Genomic DNA, 25,842 nt, shown 5'->3' with positions numbered 1-25,842 from the left:
TTGGCATGCATGATAAGCAAACCCATAACCACCCTACATGTGCAAGTGTGTCATTTTAAACCTTACTTTTCCAAGAATCTAAAGCCTGCTTTGATACCAACTGTAACACCCTAGGCGCCACAAAAGCCAAAATGTTACTAACGTCCCTTCCCACATGCCAGAGCATGAAAACTCAGCATCAAAACCCCTTCATCAAAGTAAAACACAGAAGCAACAACAAGAACAAAACTAAGATTAAGATAAATTTCCCCGCTATGTTTTTTTAAAGCATGAAGGATCTCCATGACTAATAAACTAGTTTATTACAGCAAGCCAGAAACATCGTTATTATCTCTAATAGTGTGTGGAAAAGTGAAGATGTGCCGCTGATTCCCTCCCTTCAAGCAAAGCATCCAAATCAAGCACCTAAAAAATATAATGGGGTGAGAATAAATCTCAGCAAGTAAACTGCCTGAACATGTCATTCAAACTATAGTTTAATTAGACATCAATTTAATCATAGAAGAATACTTGTCATTATTATAAATAAAAGGTTCATGATAAGATTATTAATCCGATAAAATTTCCATCAAGAAATTAATGATATGATATAAAATAAATGAACGACCTCCACATATGAATAAGACAATACTCCTCATATTATAAATGAAACAATACTAATCATATAAATAGAAACAATCCTCCTCATATCCACTTCATTCCAACATAAAACTTCAATATAAACAAAGTTTAAAGAGTGCAAATGCAATGATATGCATGTCCACTGCCTTCATACCCAACAAGGTATGAAGCTGCATCGTACCCTCCTCGAGCAACGTATGATGTTGTACCGGTACGGTCGTGACCATAGGTCAATGACATAATCTACAAGAGCACTCCAAAATAGTCATATAACTTTCTCACCGACCTGGCTCAAGAGCACTCCTGAATAATTATATGACTTTCACACCGACTTGGCTCAAATGCATATGCTCATGACAAGATTGCACATGATGCAATCATACGGTGCAAGTGCATATATACTTACCACATATGCCTGATATATCCACCATTATAAAACATAACACTTACCTCATGATGAGAGACAAATGACAAAAGACTCAACAATGAAAATCATATACAAATTACTTTAAAGGGTAAGTGATTTCATAGTTAGTTATATCATCTGGCTTTCATTCATGTTATGACAGAGTGTAGGTAGAATAATTAACATGTCAAGCTATAGCAAACCACCGCTATGTTTAATTACTTGCCTTCATTGAAGATCAAACATGTTTGCTAAGAATGGTCCATAAGCACAACACCCATTTTAGAACAATGATTTCAGCACAAATACTCCAAATATCACTCATAAAAAATATATGAAGTGTTTTATGTTCAAACCAACAACTGACAAAAATAGCCCCACTTGACCCTGATAAAACAGCAGCAATGCTGTTTGTGATTTTTTTATCTTTAAAACCATAATAGCAATGATAGCAAGTAAGTACTCCACAAGAATCTACACAAAACAAGCCATAATTTTGGTATTCAAACAAAGTTCAAGTTATGTCATCTACTATTTTTCAAACAGCCTACAAACTGACACACATGTTATGTCTTTAACAGCAGAGACATTTTTAAACAAAAACCGTATCTCCCAAACCACCCAACCAAAACTTCTGAAATTATGTCATAACATAGAAAATTCCATTCTCTATCACTTTCATATAATGAAGATTTGCAGTAGAAGCATCTAACACAACGTAGTTAAGCTCTGAATAGGACTGCCATGGTGGAGGGTTTCCTCTTGAATAACAGTGAGAATAAGTTGGGGAATCCACCGATCTAGAACCTCTCCCTGATCTACTCTTCACCCTCGATCCATTTTGCTATCCACCTTAGAGTTTCTTGCACCTTTGGAGAGGGAGATTAGAGGGAATAAGGTGATGCCGTGGTTGAGGGGAAGGAGATGACGTGATGAGGAGGGAAAAGAGGGAGGACAGCTATGAGAGGGGAGATGGGGTGAGTTACTGCTCACACGAGTCTTTCTCTCCCTACATCTTCCAATGATCATTGCCTTTTCATCTGAGCTCTAAATGACGCATATGAGTAGTCAAACGAAACGTGTCTTGCAAGTAATATAAATCAAGCACAAGTGACACAATGATTTATCCCGTGGTTCGGCTCGCCACCAAGGCTTGCCTACCTCCACGTTGCTGAGGTTAGCGACTAAGGCTTAGAGCCTTCCCGCCCTTCCTCGTTCTCAAGTCAAGAGACTTAACTCTTGAGATAAGGGATGAGTTTACTAGCTTCAAGATATGGTTACTGTAACACTCTCGGTGTTACATTATTCAGTTTTTGCTAAAACACTGCATGAGCATTGAACTTGTGTGTAAATGTGTGTAATATAGGGTATACATAGATGCTCAGGAACTTGAAACGTTCATTTGAAACAAGAAACAAATGTTACATTTCATGTCGCTTTATATCGTTTAGTATTCTAAGTGAATTTTTATCGAACAAAAATGCTATAGAACGCTTATGTGAAACTTTGATAAAGTTCGTAGTACTAAACTTCATAGGTGATGATAAAATACGTGCAGGTCGAAGACAGGGATTCACTAGCTAGTGTATCAAGTAGCTTAGAAAAGGAATTCGATGCGAAACCGTTTGAAGCTTAGTCGTTTCGCAGTAAGTTTGAAAATGGGTCAACGAAAGCCATGTTCGGCAATTTTTGTAGAGCGATCGGGTTAAGATGAGGCGAGATGTCTTGGCTTAGCTCGATAGCCCTATGTACCCTCTTGAGGGTAGAATGGCTGGTCTGGTTTTGGGATCATCGAATTGGGTGTTGTTGAAGCTTTAAAAAGCATGCACGACACGTTTTGCACCACCAGGTGCGGTCACCGCCCTGTTTGGCCTGGCACTGCTGCTCTGGCTTGACCCACGTGTGGTGCCACGCTAGCCATGTTGCCACCACTATGCTTGTGCAAGCACGTCCACGTGCATGGTCCCTACGCTACTGGCCACAGCCTTCTACCACCACGCTCTGACACAGCTCGCGCATGCCACACGCGCCCAGTCGCGTCACCTGTCGTCGTCGCCATGTGCTGGCCGCTCGGCCTTCACTACCACCGGGTCCACACCATTGTTGCATGCCTGGCTCGCAACTCGCGCACACACACATGCACTAGGGCCCGATGGGCCTAGATGCTCTACCCTTCCATCATGTCCACTTGCGCCACTGCTCACAGTCACATCTGTCGACATGTTCGGCTCGTCCGAACCGGTGTCGCCACTCGCCCAAGCACGCTCATGCACATCGCCTGCACGGCCGTTGTTGCCATTGACACTTTGGCTGCACACGCGTGGCCTTGCCCCACCTAACTTCGCCATCCCATCCATGCTTCATGCCATGCCACTCTATAGTTTCCCGGACAAGCCAGCCTCTATGGCGTAGTGTCGTGTCGCCCTCACCTTGTGTGTCATGGAGCTACGGTCGTGCGTCGGAGTGCCAAACTCGTGCGCACATTTGGAGGTCGCATTGATGTCCAGCGTCGTGCCAAGCCCACTGTTGTTGCAGCCATACGGTGCCAGGGCCTCAATTGGAGTTTTCCCCACCGTCGAACCCATTTAGCCAAACACCGTCGCCCACCAAATTGGCTGGGTGTAGTCCATCCCTTTCCAATTCACCGTGTGCCCAAATAGCTAGAGTAGTTAGCTTCCGATGGGAGTCATCTCGACGGGTTTCTTTCCTACGGTAAGATAATGGGAAGAATTTTCCCCTCGGTGGTCCACCTGGGCCGGCGAGATGAGTTATCAGCCCCGGGCTCTGCTCCTTGCTCTGTTGTTTTAATCGAGCACGGTTGTTGCCTCTCCTTGACTCGTTTGCCTCGCCCATGTAGTGGCCCCGCCGATAGTGCAGTAGGTCACCGAAAACATCTTCTCTTCAGCCGGCGTGAACCGGAGCAACCTCGCACACGTGGCCAGCCCGTTGCCATTCCTCGCAACTTTGCCTAGCCCGTCCATCACATCGCTGGTGAGGTCCTCTTGCTCCTAGAGTAGCTAGTTGACTCAATTAGGGCCGAGGTTTGCCGAAGCGCGTGTCCGTCCCCGGCGGACGTGGGTAGATGCCGTTTCCGTGGCCGACGCGCTTGAATGTAGAAGTGATTCAAATAGGACTTCTACATTGTTTAACACAGTCTGTAGATGGTTAAGGAGTAGCGGTTGAGGCGTTAGGCAAGGATTATTCACCGGCATCGATGCCATCGCGGCCAAACATCTCCGTGGTGCATGGCCATGCCTCTGTGTCACTAACTGGGTTGTTTAGTACCTCTATCGGATGCTCATGGGTTGAGGAGTATCGAGGTGGTAAGAATCGAGGCCATGGAAGTGCATGCTCGCCGACGTTAGGCTGGGAGGGTCATGGTCTCTGTTAAGTCCGGCCAGGGACGTCACAACGTAAATTTGAAGTAAACCAGGGGGTTAAGTGCTAGAGTCAGTGAGAGAAGGGAATAGTGGAATGGACTGCGGTTCCATTTGATTGGAATCCAAGGGCTCTTTTGCTTAATGTGGCGCGTGCGCGGGTTTTCTCTCCGTGGGCTGCTGGCTCGCGTGGGCCGTACCGCGCTGGGCCATGCCGGCGCGCTGTGCAAGTGCGTGCGCGGGCGTCGCGGGTTGGGCCGGGTCGCTTGTGTGGGCCGCGAGATAGAAATCAGTTTTCATTTTCCTGTAAATTCGTGAATGATTATTCAACATTAGTTTGAGTTAAACTTTAATAAATTGTAGTAAATCGTGTAGATGTCCAAAAATAGTGAAACTAAGTTTGTTAAGTTCAGAAAAATACCGCCTACTTGTTAGTGTAGTTAGATTACAGTTAGCTATAACAATAGTAGGTTCATAAATTCAAACTAAAGAGCATAGTATTATGTAGATTAATAATTGTAGGAATTTTTGTGGTAAATTGGTGATAGCTATAGCTATGAAAATTTTACAGTAGGCTCACTAGGTTATTATGTACTTGCTGTAAATTTTGTAGCCTTAGAGTGAGTTGATAAATAGAGTAGCTATTACCCTTGCTTTATCGTATATAGCGTAAATCAGCATTAGGAGTAAGAATACATGTAGTTGCTATAATAATGTATACCATACTTCAAACTTGTTATCGGTAATAATAGATAACTTAGTACTGTGGTCAGTAGCACTATCTTAGTAGTTAAACAAATGTACTTTTATTTTAAGAGTTGTTGTTGCTATATTACTAAGCATTGCATCATCATTTCATGCATATATATCACGAGCTGGTAGAATTCATGCCCGTCGACGAACAGGAGTACGACAAAGTCATTGAGGAGTACGAGAAGGAGATCCTCATGCAGGAGGGAGCCTCGGAGCCTTTTGGTGCTGATCGTACTGACCCATCGCCTGCCCAAGGCAAGCCCTGGTGCATAATCCCTATTTTATTATCACTAAATATATTTATATGATGTGCATTTAAGTAACAGGCATTTTATGGAAACTACGTGCATAAATATATCCACCCATGAGTCCTACTAGTATAGGTCGAGTAGCTGCTATGCTCAGGATGACGGTAGCGTGGGTAACCTATCGTTACTCACAAATAGGTGATAAATATGATCACTCATGATAAAATGGTGAAAAGGAAAAATGGTGACCGGGTAGGGATATGGTTTGGGTACTGGTGGGTGTAAGAGGTTGTGTCCTACGGCCAACGGGGCATAGCTTGGTTACACTTTTTCCCTATTTGGTCGGTTAAGGACCGGTCGTTGCAATGGATGCGAGGCAAGTCACAGATCTATTGTCCTGAGCACATACTTGGGTATGGGCGTAGGGAAGACTTGTTGCCCTCTTGTCGTGGATCTGGCTCTTTCTAGACCGACTGATTGGAGGTGGAGATGGTGGAGGTCCTTGCACCGCCCTGAGTCCGAGACTCAGGGAGTGGGGGCTTGGAGTCCAAGTTTGGACGGGGACCTGGACACCCAGGATAGGAGGGTGATGGGTTGGTCCTGCTTGTGCCTAGGGTACAAGCGGGGTGTGTGTTTTCGGGGCACCTAGCTTGGCACATTGGTTCATGAATCACCGTCGAGTCGGTATGACTTGTCTTACCTCTAGCATCGTAGTAAGAACTGAAAGTTAAAAGAAGAAGAAATGGAACTGATTGCTCAACTCTTGCTTGAAAGTAGAACATGTGCTTATATAGACTAGCTAGATAATAACTTAATATGGCTGATAATAATAATATAAATAAGGACTCACTATTAGTATTGTTTTCTGCTAAAAGAAAATCAGCAAACCATAAAGCTTCTCATATTCCTTGGAGTCAGGGAAATTATTCCCACTAGTCGGATAAGTCTTGCGAGTACATTGTGTACTCAGGGTTTATTTACCCCTGTTGCAGGTGATGCTTGAGAAGTACCATTGATGTGGAGGATTCTTCTGGTGGGCTCAGACGGATGCTCGTTCTTATCAGTTAGATGCTTATTTGAAATTCCATTGTTTATTATTCCGCACTCTAACATTTGGTAATGTAATAATGTACTTTTAAGAACTTCTGATGTATGAAATGGACAAGTATTGTAACTCGCTCTCATTATTGGATCCTCGGGAAAAATGTGGATCTTTCGGATTCTCCCTTGGGGTGTGCCCGACGGATACCGCCCGCTGTAGCTTGCTTTTGGGGTGCTTAGTGTCTGGTGGAATTCGAGCATCTCCATAAGCATGTTATTTCAGGCGGTTCTAGCCATAGCTAGTACCAGAGCCAATAATGGTTACAAGTTTCATCACTCTTTTTCAAAACCTAAAAATTTGACCAACAAAAGTTTTCAAAAAGTAGGATGCGATTAAGTTAGTTAAATAAGTATAAGCCCTAGCAATATGGTCTATCTAGGATAGCGACACAGGTTTTATCTAATCAGTTTCTGTAGGTACACTGACTTACGTTGTGTAAGAAATCATCTAGCATACGAAAAGTGAGTGTGCAATGTGCCGAAAATTTTACGAATGCCTCTATATTCCGGCTTGAGTGAACATATAGGCCGAAGCATGCATCATGATAATAGCATCTTGCTTAAATTAAAATCCTCCTACACGTATAATTGGATTAGTAAAGTGATAGGATTAATTAAAAGAATGCTTTAACTAAATGTGTTGTCATTTCTCTATCCCTTGCGTCTGATCGGGAAGGTTGTTCTAAATGGATGGTTCCTATCTCTTACAGATGAATCTAAGGTCCGAACATGGGAGCACAAGTGTTGGGGTGGCTCATGGTCTTGGCGAGGGCCAAGGTGAGAGTGGCCAGGCCCATGAGCACAACGGGGAGTGCCATGGGGAGCCACTTCTGGCTCCTCATCCTCCGCCACCGCTGCCTCTGATGACTCACGCAGAGATGATGGCACAACTATTGGCTGCTCACCGAGAGTCAGCCCGTGCCATGGAAATAATGGCACAAGCTATCGTTGGCTTCGCCCATGGAGGCCATGGGGGAAATGGTGGGAACAGGGGTGGTGCCCGCCGTCCTAAGGGACCCTCCTCTTACTAGGACTTCCTCAAGACCCACCCACCCACTTTCACACTGACAGATGAGCCTCTAGATGTGGAGCACTGGCTTCACATTCTGGAGCAGAAGTTTCTGTTGCTCAATGTGGCCGACGAGCAGAAAGTGCGCTTTATAGCTCAGCAACTATTGGGGTCCATAAGTGCATGGTGGGATACCTTCCATGCCATGCAGTAGCCAAATCATCTGGCAACCTGGTAGGAGTTCACCATAGCATTCAGAGAGTTCTATATTCCTGCTACTGTCATCAATCGGAAGCTGACCGAGTTCCTGGAGCTGCGATAGGGGAGTATGACAGTGATGGACTATGTGAATAAGTTCAATCACTTGTCCCAGTATGCTGGCATTCATGTGGACACTGACGAGAAGAAGAAGAAGGACTACTTCTTTCACGGCATCTCTTATATCCTTTAGGAGAGGCTGTACACTTCGAACTATTAGACTTTCGGGGCAATGATGAATGCTGCCATCGCCATGGAGGGCTTGCAGTGGGATTCCCAGGCAGAGTGGAAGGGGAAGCAGGTGGCTGCAGGGTCTTCTAGCCACCCTCATGCTCAGAAGGTATAGGTTGTCCGACGGGGGCTCTATCAATCATCAGGCGGGCCCTTGTTTCGGTAGCCCCAACAAACTTCTCAGACTTCTTCCATACAGTACCATGCTCCCACTCAGCAAGTGTAGCCCCAACAATCTCAGGGACAGCAGGTCCCACCTCACCAAGGGTTTGGAAACAAGCCAGGGCGCTTGCTTCAAATGTGGCAAAGATGGCCAGTATGCCCGAGCGTGTCCCCAGAACCAGCCAGCTCAGTCTGCTCAACCATCGGTGAACTCTAGGCTAGTCAGGAGGACCGTGATAAAAAAGAAAGTGCCCAGCAGATCTGGATAGGTGCATTTCATAGATGCAGGAACAGATATTGCAGTAGGAACCAGTGATGGCTCAGTATGTTTACCATCGATTCCCATCCAGCTTATGTGTTGTTCAATTCTGGTGCAGTCACATTCATTTATGAGCATGGGATTTGTAGACTAGCATAACTTACCACTTATGGCTATACCTTATGCCTATAGAATCCCATACTATGGGTTCGCAAATGTTCATCAATACCCGAACGGACACAGTAAGCTTGGTATTAGCCACCCACACTTACCGCCTATAGTTCATGGTAATGCCTGGGCAAGGCATTGATGCTATTCTTGGAATGAACTGGTTACAGGTGTATGGGGTAGTCTTGGATTTGAAGCAGAGAAGTGTCAAGTTATGACTTCCTTCTTCTGAGGATAGGATGTCTCTGCTTGTACCCTTAGATCCAGTCTTACCTGTTGTTGCCCATGCTGAAGCCTCTCCTGATCTTACCCCCATCCCTATGGTATGTGAGTTCCTGGATATTTTTCCTGAAGATCTTTCTGGGTTGCTATCGGATAGAGAGCTAGAATTCTCCATTGAGCTAGAGCCTGGTACTGCCCCTATCTCCAGACGCTCGTACCGCATGGCTCCAAGGGAATTGGCTGAGATGAAGAAGCAACTGGAAGAGTTGATGGAAAAAGGTTTCATCCATCCTAGTTCTTCACCATAGGGTTGTCCAGCCATTTTCATGAAGAAGAAGGATGGTACTCTATGGATGTGTGTGGATTACCGCCCTCTTAATGCAGTAACAGTTAAGAACAAGTATCCTTTGCCCCGCATAGATACTTTGTTTGATCAACTAGCCGGTGCCAAGGTGTTCTTGAAGATTGACCTCCGATCAGGCTATCATCAGATCAAGATCAGACCACATGATATACCAAAGACAACTTTTTCTACTAGGTATGGGCTGTATGAGTACCTAGTGATGTCTTTTGGTCTCACCAATGCTCCTGCCTTCTTCATGTACCTAATGAATTTAGTCTTTATGCCGGAGCTGGACAAGTTTGTGGTAGTATTCATTGATGATATCATGATATATTCCAAGAATGATGAAGAGCATGCCCAACACCTTCAGATAGTACTAGCTCAACTCACGGAGCACAAGTTGTATGCCAAATTCAGCAAGTGTGAATTTTGGTTAGATCGAGTGTAGTTTTTGGGGTATGTGTTGACACCTGACGGCTGTTTTAGTAGATCCCAGCAAGGTGCAAGATATGTTGGATTGGAAGTCTCCCAAGTCTATGCACCAGATTCGTCAGTTCCTTGGTCTAGCTAGGTACTATCGGCGTTTCATCCCGGATTTCTCCAAGATAGCCCAGCCAATGACCAAGCTGCTCCAAAAAGAAGTTAAGTTTGATTGGAGTCCAGCCTATGAAGAAGCCTTCCAAGCTCTGAAGACATTTCTGACCACTGCTCCTGTGTTGGCCCAACCGAACATCGATAGACCCTTTGATGTATATTGTGATGCCTCGAAGATGGGTTTGGGGTGTGTGCTTATGCAAGATGGGCGTGCGATAGCTTATGCTTCGCTGCCAACTGAAAAAGCACGAGGTGAATTACCCCACACATAACCTAGAGCTGGCTACTGTGGTCCACGCTCTGAAGATTTGGAGGCACTATCTGTTGGGCAACAAAGTGCATATCTTTATAGATCACAAGAGCCTCAAGTATATTTTCACTCAGTCTAAGCTGAATATGAGGCAAAGGAGGTGGTTAGAATTGATAAAGGATTATAACTTAGAAGTCCATTATCACCTAGGAAAGCCAATGTAGTGGCTGATGCTTTGAGCAAAAGTCACACTAGGTTGAGGAAACACCTTTGTCTCTCAACCACTGTAGAGGTATTGGCTCACATTGCATTGACCTCAGAATTGTTGGAGCAGATTATTCGGGAGCAAAGGGAAGACCCTGAAGGAATTCCCCACATCAGAAAATTGATTGCCGAAGGGCGTGGCCCTCACTTTAGTGTTGATGAGCATGGTGTAGTAAGATACAAGGATAGGCTGGTGGTTCCATTCAGTGAGAAGCTAGGAAGGAAGATTTTGAATGAAGCCCATCATTCAAAGCTATCTATTTATCCTAGCAGCAACAAGATGTATCATGATCTGTGCCACTTGTACTGGTGGTCCAACATGAAGCAGGACATCACCCGGCATGTCGCGAAGTGCGACACTTGTGGTAGAGTTAAGGCAGATCATATGCGTACTCCTAGGATATCTACAGCCCTTGCCTATTCCTGTTTGGAAATGGGAGGATATTTCCTGTGGCTTTCATTATGGGTTTACCCCGCACATCCAAGAGCTATGACTCTATTTGGGTCATTATAGATCGCCTCACCAAGTCAGCTCATTTCCTCTCCAATGAATTCTAAATATTCCACCAGATAGTATGCTGAGTTGTACTTGGACCAGATTGTGACTCTACATGGAGTTCCCCTCACTATCATATCCGATAGGGGATCAGTTTTTGTCTCTCGCTTCTAGGAGCAACTCCAGGAGTGTCTTGGAACTGGTCTCCTCCATAGTTCAGCCTATTACCCCTAGACTGATGGCCAAACCAAAAGGGTGAACCAAGTGCTTGAAGACATGTTGAGAGCAGTGTGCCATTTCTTTTCCTGAGAAGTGGGATGGGTGCCTGAAGTTAGCTGAATTTTCTTACAATAATAGCTACTAAGAGAGCATTCGCATGGCACCATTTGAAGCTCTATATGGGAAGAATTGCTGGACGCCACTTAATTGGGTTGAAGTGGGAGACCAGTGGATACTTTGGGCCAGAATTCATCAAGGAGGCTCGAGAGCAAGTTGTCCTTATCCAGCGTCATTTGAAGGTAGCTCAGAGCCGACAGAAAGCCTATGTAGACAAGCGAAGAAGGCCTTTGGAGTTTGAAGTTGGGGATTATGTGTACCTCAAGGTATCTCCTATGAGAGGAGTACATCGGTTTGGTATCCATGGCAAGCTAGCTCCCCAATACGTGGGTCCTTATAAAATTTTGAGGCAATGTGGCCCCGTTGCTTATCGTCTCTAGCTTCCTGAGATTTTATCTGCGGTACACAAGGTGTTTCATGTATCGCAATTGAAGAGATGTTTGCGGATACTCGGATGAAGCTGTAGAAGTTGAAGGGCTTCCCCTCCAACCAGATTTGACTTACGTTGAGCACCCTGTCAAGATCCTAGATGAGAAAGAAAGAGTGACCAGAAACAGTGTGGTAAAGTTCTAAGAAAGTGCAATGGCAAAACCATTCAGAGGTCGAGGCCACATGGGAACAAGAGAGTTACCTATTGAAGCATTACCCCCACCTCCTCTCTAGTTCTGATAGTTAGTTGCTGCGTCGAAATGTAACTCCTATCTCCTTCTCACACTAGGCGCGTGAAATCTCGGGTCGAGATTTTATTTTAGGGGGTAGATTTGTTACACTCTCGGTGTTACATTGTTCAGTTTTTACTAAAACACTGCATGAGCATCAAACTTGTGTGTAATATAGGGTATACATAGATGTTCGGAACTTGAAACGTTCATTTGAAACAAGAAACAAATGTTACATTTCATGTCGCTTTATATCGTTTAGTATTCTAAGTGATTTTTTATCGAACAAAAATGCTATAGAATGCTTATGCGAAACTTTGATAAAGTTTGTAGTATGAACTTTGTAGGCGATGATAAAATACATGCAGTCGAAGACGGGATTCGCTAGCTAGTGTATCAAGTAGCTTGGAAAAGGAATTCAATGCGAAACCGTTTGAAGCTTAGTCGTTTCGCGTAAGTTTGAAAATGGGTCGACGAAGCAATGTTCGGCAATTTTTGTAGAGCGATCGGGTTAAGATGAGGTCAGATATCTTGGCTTAGTTCAATAGCCCTATGTACCCTCTTGAGGGTAGAATGGCTGCTTTGGTTTTTGGATCATCAAATTGGGTGTTGTTGTAGCTTTAAAAAGCATGCATGACATGTTTTGCACCTCTAGGCACGGTCACCGCCTCTGTTCGGCTTGGCACTGTTGCTCTGGTTTGACCCACGCATGCTGCCATGCCAGTCGCATCACCACCGCCGCACCTATGCAAGCACGTCTATGCGCATGGTCCCTGCGCTGCTGGCCATAGCCTTCGACCGCCACGCTCTAGCGCAGCTCATGCACGCCTCACGCGCCCAGTCGCGCTACCCGCCATCATCGTCGTCGCGTCTGCCAGTGTGTTTGGCTCATCCAAATCGATGTCGCCACTCGCCCAAGCACTCTCATGCGCACCGCCTGCACGGCCGCTGTTGCCATTGACACTTTGGCTACATGCGTGTGGCCTTGCCTCGCCTAACTTCACCGTCTCATCCGCGCTTCGTGCCATGCCACTCTGTAGTTTCTCGGACATGCTAGCCTCTACGGCGTAGTGTCATGCCGCCCTCGCCTTGTGTGTCGCAGAGCTTTGGTCACGCGTCGGAGTGCCAAACTCGTGCGCACATTTGGAGGTCGCATTGATGTCCAGTGTCGTGCCAAGCCCGCTGCTGTTGCAGCCATACGGTGTCGGGGCCTCAGTTGGAGTTTTCCCTACCATCAAACCCATTTAGCCGAACACCATCGCCCACCAAATTGGCCAGATGCAGTCCATCCCTTTCCAATTCACTGTGCGCCCAAATAGCTAGAGTAGTTAGCTTTCGATTGGAGTCATCTCGACGGGTTTCTTTCCTACGGTAAGGTAATGGGAAGAATTTCCCCTCGGTGGTCCGCCATGGCTGGTGAGACGAGTTCTCGACCCGGGTCACTACTCCTTGCTCTGTAGTTTCAATCGAGCATGGTTGTTGCCTCTCCTTGACTCATTTGCCTCGCCCATGCAGTGGCCCCGCCAACGGTGCAGCAGGTCACCGAAAATGTCTTCTCCATGGTCGGCGTGAACCAGAGCAACCTCACACATGTGGCCAGCCGTTGCCGTTCCTCGTGACTTCACCAAGCCCATCTATCACATCGCTAGTGAGGTCCTCTTGCTCCTAGAGTAGCTGGTTGACTCAATTAGGGCTGAGGTTCACCGGAGCGCGTGTCCGTCCCTGGTGGACATGGGTAGATGTTGTTTCCGTGTCCGACGCGCTTGAATGTTGTAGCGGTTCAAATAGGACTTCTACATTGTTTAACGTAGTCTGTAGATGGTTAAGGAGTAGCGGTTGAGGCGTTAGGCAAGGCTTATTCACCGGCATTGGTGCCACCATGGCCAAACACCGCTGTGGTGCGTGGCCATGCCTCTGTGCGTCACCAACCGGGTTGTTTAGTACCTCTATCGGATGCTCTTAGGTTGAGGAGTGTCGCGGTGGTAAGAATTGACGCCGTGGAGGTGCGTGCTCGCCGGCGTTAGGCCGGGAGGGTTGTGGTCTCTGTTAAGTCTGGCCAGGGACATCGCAACGTAAATTCGAAGTAAACCAGGGGTTAAGTGCTAGAGTCAATGAGAGAAGGGAATAGTGGAATGGACTGCGGTTCCATTTGATTAGAATCCGAGGGCTCTTTTGCTTAATGTGGTACGCGCGCGGGTTTTCCCTCCGTGGGCCGCTGGCTCACGTGGGCATTACCATGCTAGGCCGCATCGGCGCGCTGCGCGAGTGCGCGCACAGGCATCACGGGTAGGGCTAGGTCACTCGAGTGGGCCGCGAGATAGAAATCAATTTTCATTTTCCTGTAAATTCGTGAATGATTATTCAATATTAGTTTCAGCTGAACTTTAATAAATTGTAGTAAATCGTGTAGATGTCCAAAAATAGTAAAACCAAGTTTGTTAGGTTCAAAAAAATACCACCTACTTGTTAGTGTAGTTAGATTATAGTTAACTATAACAATGGTTGGTTCATAAATTCAAACTAAAGAGCATAGTATTATGTAGATTAATAATTGTAGGAATTTTTGGTGGAAAATTGGTGATAGCTATAGCTATGAAAATTTTACTGTAGGCTCACTAGTTTAGTATGTACTTGCTGTAAATTTTGTAGCCTTAGAGTGAGTTGATAAATAGAGTAGCTAATACCCTTGCTTTATCGTATATAGCGTAAATCAGCATTAGGAGTAAGAATACATGTAGTTGCTATAATAATGTATGCCATACTTCAAACTTGTTATCGGTAACAATAGATAGCTTAGTACTGTGGTCAGTAGCACTATATTAATAGTTAAACAAATGTACTTTTATTTTAAGAGTTGCTGTTGGTATATTACTAAGCATTGCATCATCATTTCATGCATGTATATCACGAGCTGATAGAATTTGTGCCCGTCGACGAACAGGAGTACGACGACGTCATTGAGGAGTACAAGGAGGAGATCCTCGTGCAGGAGGGAGCCCCGGAGCCTTTTGGTGCTGACCGTACTGATCCATCGCCTACCCAAGGCAAGCCCTGGTGCATAACCCCTATCTTATTATCACTGAATATATATATATATATATATATATATATATATATATATATATATATATATATATATATATATATATATATATATATATATATATATATATATATGATGTGCATTTAAGTAACAGGCATTTTATGGAAACTACGTGCATAAATATATCCACCCATGAGTCCTACTAGTATAGGTTGAGCAGCTGCTATGCTCAGGATGACGGTAGCATGGGTAACCTATTGTTACTCACAAATAGGTGATAAATATGATCACTCATGATAAAATGGTGGAAATGAAAAATGGTGACCGAGCAGGGATATGGTTTGGGTACTGGTGGGTGTAAGAGGTCATGTTCTACGGCCAACGAGGCATAGCTTGGTTACACTTTTTTCCTGTTTGGTCGGTTAAGGACTGGTCGTTGCAATGGACGCGAGGCAAGTCACAGATCTATTGTCCTGAGCACATACTTGGGTATGGGCACAGGGAAGACTTCTTGCCCTCTTGTCGTGGATCTGGCTCTTTCCGGACCGACTGATTATAGGCGGAGATGGTGGAGGTCTTTGCACCACCCCGAGTCTGGGACTCGGGAGTAGGGGCTTAGAGTCCAAGTTTGGACAGGGACCTGGACACCCAGGATAGGAGGGTGATGGGTTGGTCATGCTTGTGCCTAGGATACAAGCGGGGTGTGTGTTTTTAGGGCACCCAGCTGGGCACATTGGTTCATGAATCACCACCGAGTCAGTACGACTTGTCTTACCTCTAGCATCGTAGTAAGAACTAAAAGTTGAAAGAAGAAGAAATGGAATTGATTGTTCAACTCTTGCTTGAAAGTAGAATAGGTGCTTATATAGACTAGCAAGATAATAACTTAATACAGCTGATAATAATATCATAAATAAGGACCCACTATTAGTATTGCTTTCTGCTAAAAGAAAACCAGCAAACCATAAAGCTTCTCATATTCCTTGGAGTCGAGAAATTATTCCCACTAGTCGGATAAGTCTTGCGAGTATATTGTGTACTTAGGATTTATTTACCCCTATTACAGGTGATGCTTGAGAAGTACCGTTGTGTGAAGGATTCTTCTGGTGGGCTCAGACGGATTCTCGTTCTTATCGTTAGATGCTTATTTTAAATTTTGCTGTTTATTTTTCCGCACTCTGACATTTGGTAATGTAATAATGTAGTTTTTAAGAACTTCTGATGTATGAAATGGACAAGTATTATAACTTGCTCTCATTATTGGATCCTTGGGGAAAATATGGATCTTTCGGGTTCTCCCTTGGGGTGTGCCCGACGGATACCGCCCGTTGTAGCTTGCTTTTGGGGTGCTTAGTGTTTGGTGGAAGGCGAGCACCTCCGTAAGCGTGTTATTTAGGGCGGTTCTGCCATAGCTACAAACCTCCCAGGGCTACCACACAAGTTGGCAAGCTCCACATGTGACGCTCTAGCCAGCTAGGAGCCAAGCTCCAAGAGTAAAAAACATAACTGTCGGCTAAAACATGAACCAAGTGCTCTTTAGAGTTTAGGAATCAATGGAGTTGCTCTCTAATCAAGTTGTGAACCCTTTTTCCTCAAGGATCGATGGGGGAAATCAATAGAGTTGCTTGGGGTTTTAGGTCAACAATGGAGTGAGAGAGAGAGAGCTCCTGCTCTGTTTTGGGTGTGCTGAAGTGAGGAAGAAGGGAGCAGGGTGGTTTGTTCGAAAGGAAGGGGAAAGGTATATATACCCCTCAACCCCCAACGGTCACTTTAAATCATAGATAGTCGTTGAAGAGGAAAGGGAAAGGTATAAATACCCCCAGCTCGTAACAGACACCGCACCCAAGGGGTCGGGTGAGAGAAAGCCCATGGCCTCAAGGTTGGGTGAGACGGAGCCCTCAACCTCACGGTCGGGCAAGCCGGATCCCGTGACCCTGGGGTGGGGCGAGCCGAAGCCCATGACCTTGGGGTCAGGTGAGATGGAGCCCGTGACCAAAGGGTCCAGCGATCCAGAGCCCATGACCTTAGGGTCGGGCGAGATGAAGCCCGTGACCTAAAGGGTTGGGCGAACCAGAGCCTACGCCCAAGGGGTCAGGCGAGTCGAAGCTCGCACCCAAGGGGTCGGGAGAGTCAGAGCTCACACCACGTAAGACAGCAATGGTAATAGTGAAGTAGTAGACTATCTTAGCTGTGAATCTGAGGATGCTTGTGGTTGTTAGAGCACTTGGTAGCACATATTAGCTTAAGCATTATGTCCCCTTTATAGTATGGCTTTTCCTGTACTCAAATTCATTATATAAAAGAATCTAAAACCTCTTTTGAGTTTGAAGCCATCTATATTTGTAATTGGGGGCTCCTCCATTTAGTGTAGCATCCATGAATATAAGTTCCCTTGCTTGTTATCTCAATAAATCTCATTAGTTATCTAATTGTGTGGTCATTATCACTAAAACCCACAATTAGGGCTTGATTGCACTTTTAGAAACCCTTTCTCATGTTGGCTTGCTTTTTTGGGGTCTCTTGTGGTGGCTAAGTCGTATTCGCTAACCCTGGTTGTGGCGTGATCCAAGATGCCCTCGTTAGCTAAGGATTAACGCATGGGTTTTGAAGCAACTCTCATCACATGTGAGCAGGGCATGATCCATGTAAGCATAGGCATTCTCCTTGCAGAGGCACCTTTGTGAGTCTTTTAGTTGTTGGTCTGGTTAGTCTTTCACAATGGGGTTGTTAGCCTCCATTGGTTCATGAGACTCCAACATGGCAGCGGGTTAGTGACCTAGGATGTGTGAAGGAGGTGGTCATGGCTTGGCCATGATCCCTATCGGGGTCACATGGGCCCTACTCCTTTTTTCCCTGACGTCCCTCTCGACCTCGAGAGGTCGTGATGCCTATTCACAAGCATCTTCGGTTTTGACCCACACGGGGAGAGGCTTGTCCACCGTAGCCACATGGTTCAAGCGGTGTGCCTCTTCGAGGTCAATGGGTAATTCTAGTGGGACCCGATATCCTCCCCAATCGACATGGAGTTTAGCTGTGTCTCATCGAGAGATGTCCCATACATCGTTGGCCATCAAGCCTGTTGGTCCCTAACAACCTCTGCAGCAGCCAAAGGGCAAGATGCCTCCCCCCAAAGGGGGTCAACCCAAGCGACTTCGAAGTGAATGACTCAAACACAGTAGGAGATGGCCGCGAGGTTCCGCACCACTATTTAGAGCCACAGGGGGCCATCTCGTCTTGCCCCTACCTCTTTTGTGGCCTCGAGCCCATCTAAGGGCCGGCCAAAGAGTGGGTTTCCTAAGCACGACATGGGATCGTGGTTGCGGTGGGCTACTCTACACGTGGACGTAGGGGCTTGCTGCCTCCTCGGTCGCAACACGACTTAATGTCTCTCGTCTGCGTGTGAACACATGATGCACCACGCCGTGTGGTTGCTGTGGTGCGGTGATTCGCTTGCCAAGTGTCTATGGGACTCATTCTAGGGTAGATTTCACAAGGGTGCAGTTCGCACCCCTAGTCACCACCACATATACGCCCCCTCGGCTTGAGTTCCCTTACCTTGTTTTTACCTTCTACTGTTGCACGCTACAATCAAGAGAGGGGCGAAAGGGAACCGAACTCAAGGGATTTACCTAGGTAGTGCGTAGTCGCCAGTGATCGCTCGGCGTTGTCTCCCTCTGTCGCTACCTCTACCTTCGCCCTTGCCTGTGCTATGGATGAGTGAGTGGGTACCTTCTATGGTGACGGAGGTGCGGCTACTGTGGCTCATCGAAGATGGTCTTCTCCTAGTGAAGTAGCCAGGTGGAGGGCCACCACCGGTGACGTGCTCCCTAACCCATGACCTAGGGAAATGGTGTCTTTCACCAATTTCCATGAGTGCGGGTTTGGGATTTTAGCGGCGGAATTCCTCTAGGGATTCCTTTAGGAGCATGGCATCCAGATGCAGCATCTTCCTCCCAGCAGCGTGTTGCAGTTGGCGTTCTTTGTGGTCGTCTCTAAGGCCTTCCTTGGGATAGAACCCAAAAAAGACATGTTCCTATGGCTCTTGGAAGTCAAGAGTTGGTGGGTGCTAGGGTCCCTCGGTGGAGCATTGGCCCCTATGGGCAGGATGAGTATCGAGATGTGCTCTAGGGCATCTCATCTCTACCTATGCCTGTCATTGAGGAGTTTCGAACTCTGGCTTGGCACAGAAGTTGGTTCTACATTCATGACGATGCCTCCACCACCCTGCTTCCCTTCTCGATCAGCTCCCTCAGTGAGGTCAGCCTCCTAGGGTCAGGGTGCAACTGGAGATGACAGGCAGAGGTAGCAGAGATCTTGGAGATCCTCAAGGGCCGAGTGTCAGCCAGTTTGGATGGTGTTATGGTTCTCTGGGTCATGGTTGAGCATTGGGTTCTTCCATTGAAGCGGCGGGCTCATCTGCTATGCGACTATTTTGGGGCTAAAGACCTAACCTGGGAGGCTACGTGAGGAGCTTGAGGATGATGTGACCGTGCAGCAGGATGGTTGGGATTGGTCGACGGAGGAGTCATGGTCTCAACTGAGTGTGCCATCATGGCATTCTTGGTGAGTCATCATCCTGACCTGGTGAGTCGCTCTTTCCTATGCTTTTCCCATTGTCCATGGTTGACATCAGGTGGGTGGTTGCTGATGCAGCTTGTTTCTAGCAGCCTATCTCATACTTTTGCTCTTACTTTCACATCCCCTGTCCTGGGGCGGTGATCACACCACCTAGGAGCAGGCAGCCATCGGTGAGCAGAGGTGGCCTTGGGTGGAGAGATTGCTCAAAAGGGCAGAGTGGCGAAGGCATGGGGCTCTACTGCTGGATGGAGCTGGTGTTGATGAAGGCGAGAATCCAGGGAGCAACTCTAATGAAGGGTCAAAGGCACTCTAGCATGTCCTTGCCAAGTCCCAAAGATCTGGAGATAGGGCTGGGTCGAGCAACAGCGGTAGTGCGGCATGTGCCACGAATGAGGATGAGGCCACATGGAAGCTTTTGGCTTTGTTGCCATTGAGGGAGCCAAGGTAGAAGCGCCCTTGCACCACCGGTGGTGGTGGTCATGGCCTTTTGTCCTTGACCCCATCCGGCCCATCCTTGGTCGATTTGTAGCTATCCGACCGTGGGGTAGGAGTTGGTAGGCTGTCGGAGGCCCACGCTGTCATCATGACCTATGGTGCCTCATCGGTTTATGATCTTGCGACGTCAGGTGCCATGACCTTAGCTACAGTTTTGCTCCTAGGGAGGGGCGTGATGAGTCTCGTCGTCTCCCCTTCAGTGAGCCACTCCAGGAGGTATGTTACCCCTCAGCCTTTTTCTTTTAGCGGTAGAGCCTATATTGTCTTCTTTCTCGCGTCTTTAGGGAGTTCTATTGTAGGGAAATTCTTCCCGAGTTCGCGACTGCCAAGCCGTTGGGTTTTGTGAATCCACCTATATGGTTGGGCCCTTCGTTAGTCCACGGTGAGGCTGAGGTGATTGTAGCCCAACGCCTTCCCCTCGTGGCTGTGTGTTCGTCAACCAGGGTGAGCACTGCTCCGGTGTTGGAGCATCGGTAGGCATGGTCGAGGGGGTTGCACTAGGGTGTCAGTGAGATTGAAGTGACTAGTTGTCTTGGAGGAAGGGAGCAAGCTCACCACCCGCTGTTAATCCCTCATTCGTGGGGACAGGTGGTCGGTCCTATTGGTGGGTCTACCCTAGGTTCCTCGTGCGATGAGGAAGTTCAGTCCTAGCGAGGATCCTTTCATTTGGCCGCACCCCATGGATTCTATGAGGCTTTGTTTGAGGTGAACGACTGTGGCTGAGCAGGCCACATGGGGTGGCACCTCAAAGAGTCATGAGGGGGTCCTTGTGACCCTATCGAAGCTGTTTGATGTAGCCGCCGCCATCACTGGGTTGGGCGCTGGAGGCCCAACTGGCTGATGACCGAGGAGGTCGCACCCCTGTGAACAGGTGCAGGCCTCACTGCTCTGCTTTCATCTTTTGGGCTTGTTATGTAAGTCATTCTTCTAGCTGAATGGTGCGGTTATTTCTTTCTTCTCTTATGAGAATTGATGAGGACTTCAGTGGAGAAGTCCTAGTTTCTATGTCTGGCCTTCCAAGCGTAGTCGAAGGATGGTGCGGATCACGACCGCCTAGCCAAGGCAGAGGCAGGAAGTGCAACACCTGCGAGAGGATTTGGAGGTCTCTAGGAAAACACAGGTGGAGCTCCATGAGGGCCTAGTCAACTGCCATTGGAGGGGTTGACTCGACACAAGAGCGGCTCAGTGAAATAGGGGGCGTGAGATCGATCTTAGATCGGTTTGCTGATGGCCCTAGGTGGTCGGCCTCAAGGTGGCAATGGCCGCTCAGGAGGCAGAACACACCATGGTGGATGCTGCTCGGGACAAGGCCGAGCAAGGTCATCGGTGCCTCAAAGATGAGTGTCAAGGCCTTCATTCCACTTGCACTTGGTGAGTTCTTCTTTGCCCGCGTTAGGACTTAGCTTAGCGGCCATGCTTGATTGCAATTCGACCAGCTTGTTTCAAGGTTTGCGTGCGAAGGCGCTTTCGGAACTGGAGGCAAAGGTGGCTGCAAAGCAGATGGCGTGGGAGGTGGCCCTAGAGCTGATGGCGCTGACCAGCTCTAGGTAGGCCCTGTGCCACGCCATGCTTATCGTGGGCCGGGGGAATACTCACCTAGCACTTCGCCTTGACATGGCTCGCCGTTAGGTGGATCCCCTTGTCTCCATTGGGGTTCATAGTAGCGTGCTCTTGACCTTGACATCAGTTGGCTCCCACTATGATGGCGTAGATTATGATGCCGTGGGACAAGGATACTCGTCGAAAAAGTCTAACGCCGAGATCCTTGCCATCGGCAATTCTGCCACTCGTGGTGTAGGGGTCCTCGCGAGCAAGGTGCTGGCTGCCATAGTTCGTCTCCAGTTTTAGGCTTCTGATGTATAGGAATTTCTCGTGTAACCATCCCAAGTTTTGTGTGCACATCCTTTCTGCGAAGAACGTGTTTAAATTTAGTGCACGTGACTGGCGCATTCGTTTACCATTTTGCTGCTTTTCGCTTTTCTTTTCATTCGAACTAGAATGTTCTTTGTCCCCACCAGCCTAGTGCTCGTGGGCGTGTGTTTTGGCCTAGGGGTCGACCCACGGTGCTAAAAAGTTTGCGACATGTTGTAGCGGTGAAGCGTCGGAGGCAGATCGCAGATCTGGCATGATGTGAGAAGGGAGCAAGCGAGCGATGAGAGGTCTCTTCCTTTCTCTCCTTTTGGCTTGAGCGAGCGGGTTTCCCCTTCCCGCTCAGACCCATGCGATTGGGAGATTAGGGTTTGGGACATTGGTTCATCGCGGCGAGAGACGCGATTGGAAGGAGTTTGGGGTAGATCGGTCGCTGGGACAATGACAAATAGTGCTGCATTGTAGGTCGGGTGCATGTACCCATGGGTGTAGCCCCCGCGAGTGAGTCGTGTCCGGCTACGAGTGCGAGTCAGATCGAGTCACTCGGGAGTTAAGCTCTACTAGAGCGTGGTGTGTGGGTATCACATTGTTTGCTCCACGGGGCGACTTTAAGTTTTTGGGAATTACGGGTAAGCCTACACGTGTATGTGCACGTGCTTCGGTAGAGAGGTTAGAGTCAAAGTGGACGTGATTGACCGATGTACCTAGAGCCATCATGGGGCTGGTTGCCGTTGCCCGGGGTGCGGCGAGCCACCAAGCGCCTGTCCGTGGAGAAGTCATTGTGGTCTCTAGGCCACGAGTTGATGAGGGCACTTCTTCAGTGCTTGGAATGGTCATAGCCAGTGCGGATCGACCTCTCAGCTGGCTTTGGGTCGAATCATGTCGGTTGGACATCCTTAGCGGGCTCATGAGCCCCTGAGGGCGACTTTTTCTAGCTCGGCCTGCTGTAGCGTCTAGCCAGGAGGGCTCGTGTGTTCTGATGCTTGAGCCCTCCTGGCGCGACGACATAATGAACATCGCATCCCTACCTCTAGGAGTGGTTGCTGCTCTCGTCAAAGAGCCGGCGCGTCCTATCGCGATGGAAGAGGGTTTTGAGCGCAATGTGGCTTGGTCCGCTCGATGCGGCGCGTGGTGCGCTCAGGGAGCCCTCCTCGGAGGCACATGCCTCCGAGTGACAACTAACAGTTTGCTAAGGCATGATGGGTGGTTGGTCCACCATGCGGGACTAAACCCTGGTTTTGGGCTTGACTACGTGAGGCGTGGCGTCGGGTAGCCACCTGATCACTAACAACGACGTCGCTTAGTGGCGTGTGATTTTCATCGGTCATGTGTGCCCCGACTCATTGCGTTTCGCTGGCGGCAGAGATGTTGTCCGGGGTGTGGCTCTACTGTAGGGTCCAGTTTTCCCACGCGGCGAATCTGAAGGGGGTAGAAGCCGGTGACGGGCATTGATCTAGTTGGTTCGAGCGATCTCGTGATTCCCTAGAAGGATGTGGCCATCGTGGGCCATTCCTTGGGCAAGCTCGCCATGAGCCATGGGCCTCTAGCTTCCTGGGTGGAAGTCTTGGCCATGGCCAGTGATGAGGGAGGGACACTTGTCCCCCCTATGTAGGTGAACTCTAGGATGTAGCCTCCGAAGGTAGTTCCGAAGAGTGTGTCCGCCGTGGACCACGGAGTCCAGATCTCTAGGGCTAGAGTTCCGGGCTATGGCTCAAGGCAGACGCAGGCGCTGGCCCTTTGATGCCAGGTGAACTTAGTAGTTTTCATGGCAGATGTGGCCAGTCGTGGGCCATTCGGTGAGCGAGTCCACCGATGGTGCGAGGAGCCATCGCTTCCTTCTGAAACAAACGAGAGTGCACGACTAGTCCCCTACCTGGCATGCCAACTAGTCGGTGTTTTGTAAACCAGACTAGTAAATTTATACGGATTGTCGCACTGCTCTTGGAAGATGATGGTAGCGTCCAAAAGACATGAGGATTTATACTGGTTCAGGCCGGAGCCCTATGTCTAGTCTTAGAGATGATTGAGTGTGTGTTCCTCGCTTGAATGCTCTAAAGTTCTTACAATGGAGGGTGCAAGAATGGTGGAAGAGGAAGAAGAACTAGAGCTAGGAGATAGACTGCCTGAAGAGAAGCTCCAGGAGCCCTTCTACGATGGAGAATGAATGAAATGGTAGAGGATGTGAATCTATCTGGAGAGGGTGCCATGGCTGCCCTTATATAGAGTTCTAGGCTAGGGCATATACAAAGCAGTAGGTTCTCCCGACCGAAGGGTTGTGAGCCTGAGGGAGGGCCTAGCTAACTTGGCTTGCAAGCTACGCCATCTTGAGGTACACGTCCGGCCGTGGTTGTCGTCATGGTCTTGTGGCTATGTCGCGGCATGGTGTGGCGTGGTGCTACTGTGATGGCCATGGCAGCACTGTAGGCATGCTGGTGGTTCGCCAGCCGTCCTGTGCGACGTGTCTTCATTGTGGCCTTCGTCATCGTCTTCTGGTTCCCTGGGGCATCGTACGGGAGTTGGTAACCGTCCCTAGGTCGTTGATCGTCTTGTTGGCTTGAATAGCTGGGGCCATGATCCTGATCGTTGGGGTTGTGGCTCTCATCAGGTCTAGATGGCCTCTAAGTCAAGGCCCTCGTCGTGGATCCCATCCCGTAGTGGGTGGAATCGTACATGTGTCTTGTCGGACCAGTATTTGGACGGTGGGCTCCGTACCGATTGTCACCGTCCGTGCGGTGTTGTCTTGTCTATGTAGTGTAGCACAGGGATGACGTCTGTACCAGACCGAGATGACCGTTGTCCCCTCGGTCCTTGCAAGGTCAGTGTGGTGTGCTTGTTCTTGCCAGAGCAGGCACTTGGCTGGGCCTGACCTCTCCTCATTCCCTCTGGGGGTCGTGATAGGGAGAGGTCAGTGCGCCTTTCGAGCGTCGTGCAGCTAAGGCAGAAGGAAGGGGTCGTGGCTGACCCCGGCCTTAGCGTCAGGGCTAGGTTCGCTTGGCTTGGTTGGGCCTCGGTCCTTCGAGCCTTCGCTAGCTGAGATATCGCGGGCCGCGTGGCTTGCTAACTAATCAATGCCTTGAGACACCCCGGGGTTATCACCCCGACACTACGACACTTAGATAGGGACAGGAGGGATCGAGTATTTGACATGGACTTAAGTCTAGTCTAAGTTTTACTTCCCCTTGGCGAACAAGTTAGCTGTGACATATAACACTAATCTATGTATTTTTTCTAATCATATGTTTTCAGGAATCATGGTTTCCAAAGAAACCAAGTGGTACTCCATTAGTTGTAGGGCCATCCCCAACGCCGCACGATGGCTATATGCCACAGCTTTCATGTTTGCATGGAGCGTACATATCAGTTCAGATAGTGATTTCGCAGGACACCAGTGCTACCCGTAGAAGATGCAGTTGCTTGGTATGACAAAAGAGAGAAGCTACCACGCATTGGGAGCCAAAAGTTGAAGTTCTGCCACACCTTTTGTCAGGGCCGAGAATTATTGAAAGAAGGAATAGTGGGGCCAGCATTTAATAGGCAGTAACAGCATGCGTCGTGAACTTGAAATCTCTGGAACTTTTTATATGTATACATGGCACACAACTTTAACCTCTAACCACTACACTCATGTTGTTCTGCGTTGGGCATTGGCCCATGTCCTAAGTTAGCCATGACGAGCAGCTCTAAGTCGGTCAACGTCAGAATTCACATAGGACCATCATGGCAATCTCCTGGCTGTCCGCTTGCTCCGATATTTTCACCTGGATCGCTGATCAATGATCCACGTCCACAAAACAAGAATCAGAGAAAACGCCAATTTGGTAATAAAAAGGAAGGACGCTAGTGGGAACTCTAAAAAAGAAAACGCCAAGGGTTAAAAGGAAGGACGCTTTACAAGTGACCGCCCCGTGCTGTTGCCGTGTCGACATACTCCGAATTCGCTATCACGGCGTCACGGAGGACGACCTTTCACCGCGGTGCATCTGTCACCCTGATGTTCCTCGCCAACGAACCTCGAATTCATTAGTCCATGTCGCCACTGGATAAAAGCGACCGCGGTGCGTGGCAATTCCTAGGCGTGTCGTCGATGCGGCCGTCGATTC

This window comes from Miscanthus floridulus, chromosome 11 (assembly GCF_019320115.1).
Source record: "Miscanthus floridulus cultivar M001 chromosome 11, ASM1932011v1, whole genome shotgun sequence".
Taxonomy (NCBI): Eukaryota; Viridiplantae; Streptophyta; class Magnoliopsida; order Poales; family Poaceae; genus Miscanthus; species Miscanthus floridulus.
Note: the sequence above shows the minus strand (reverse complement) of the source record.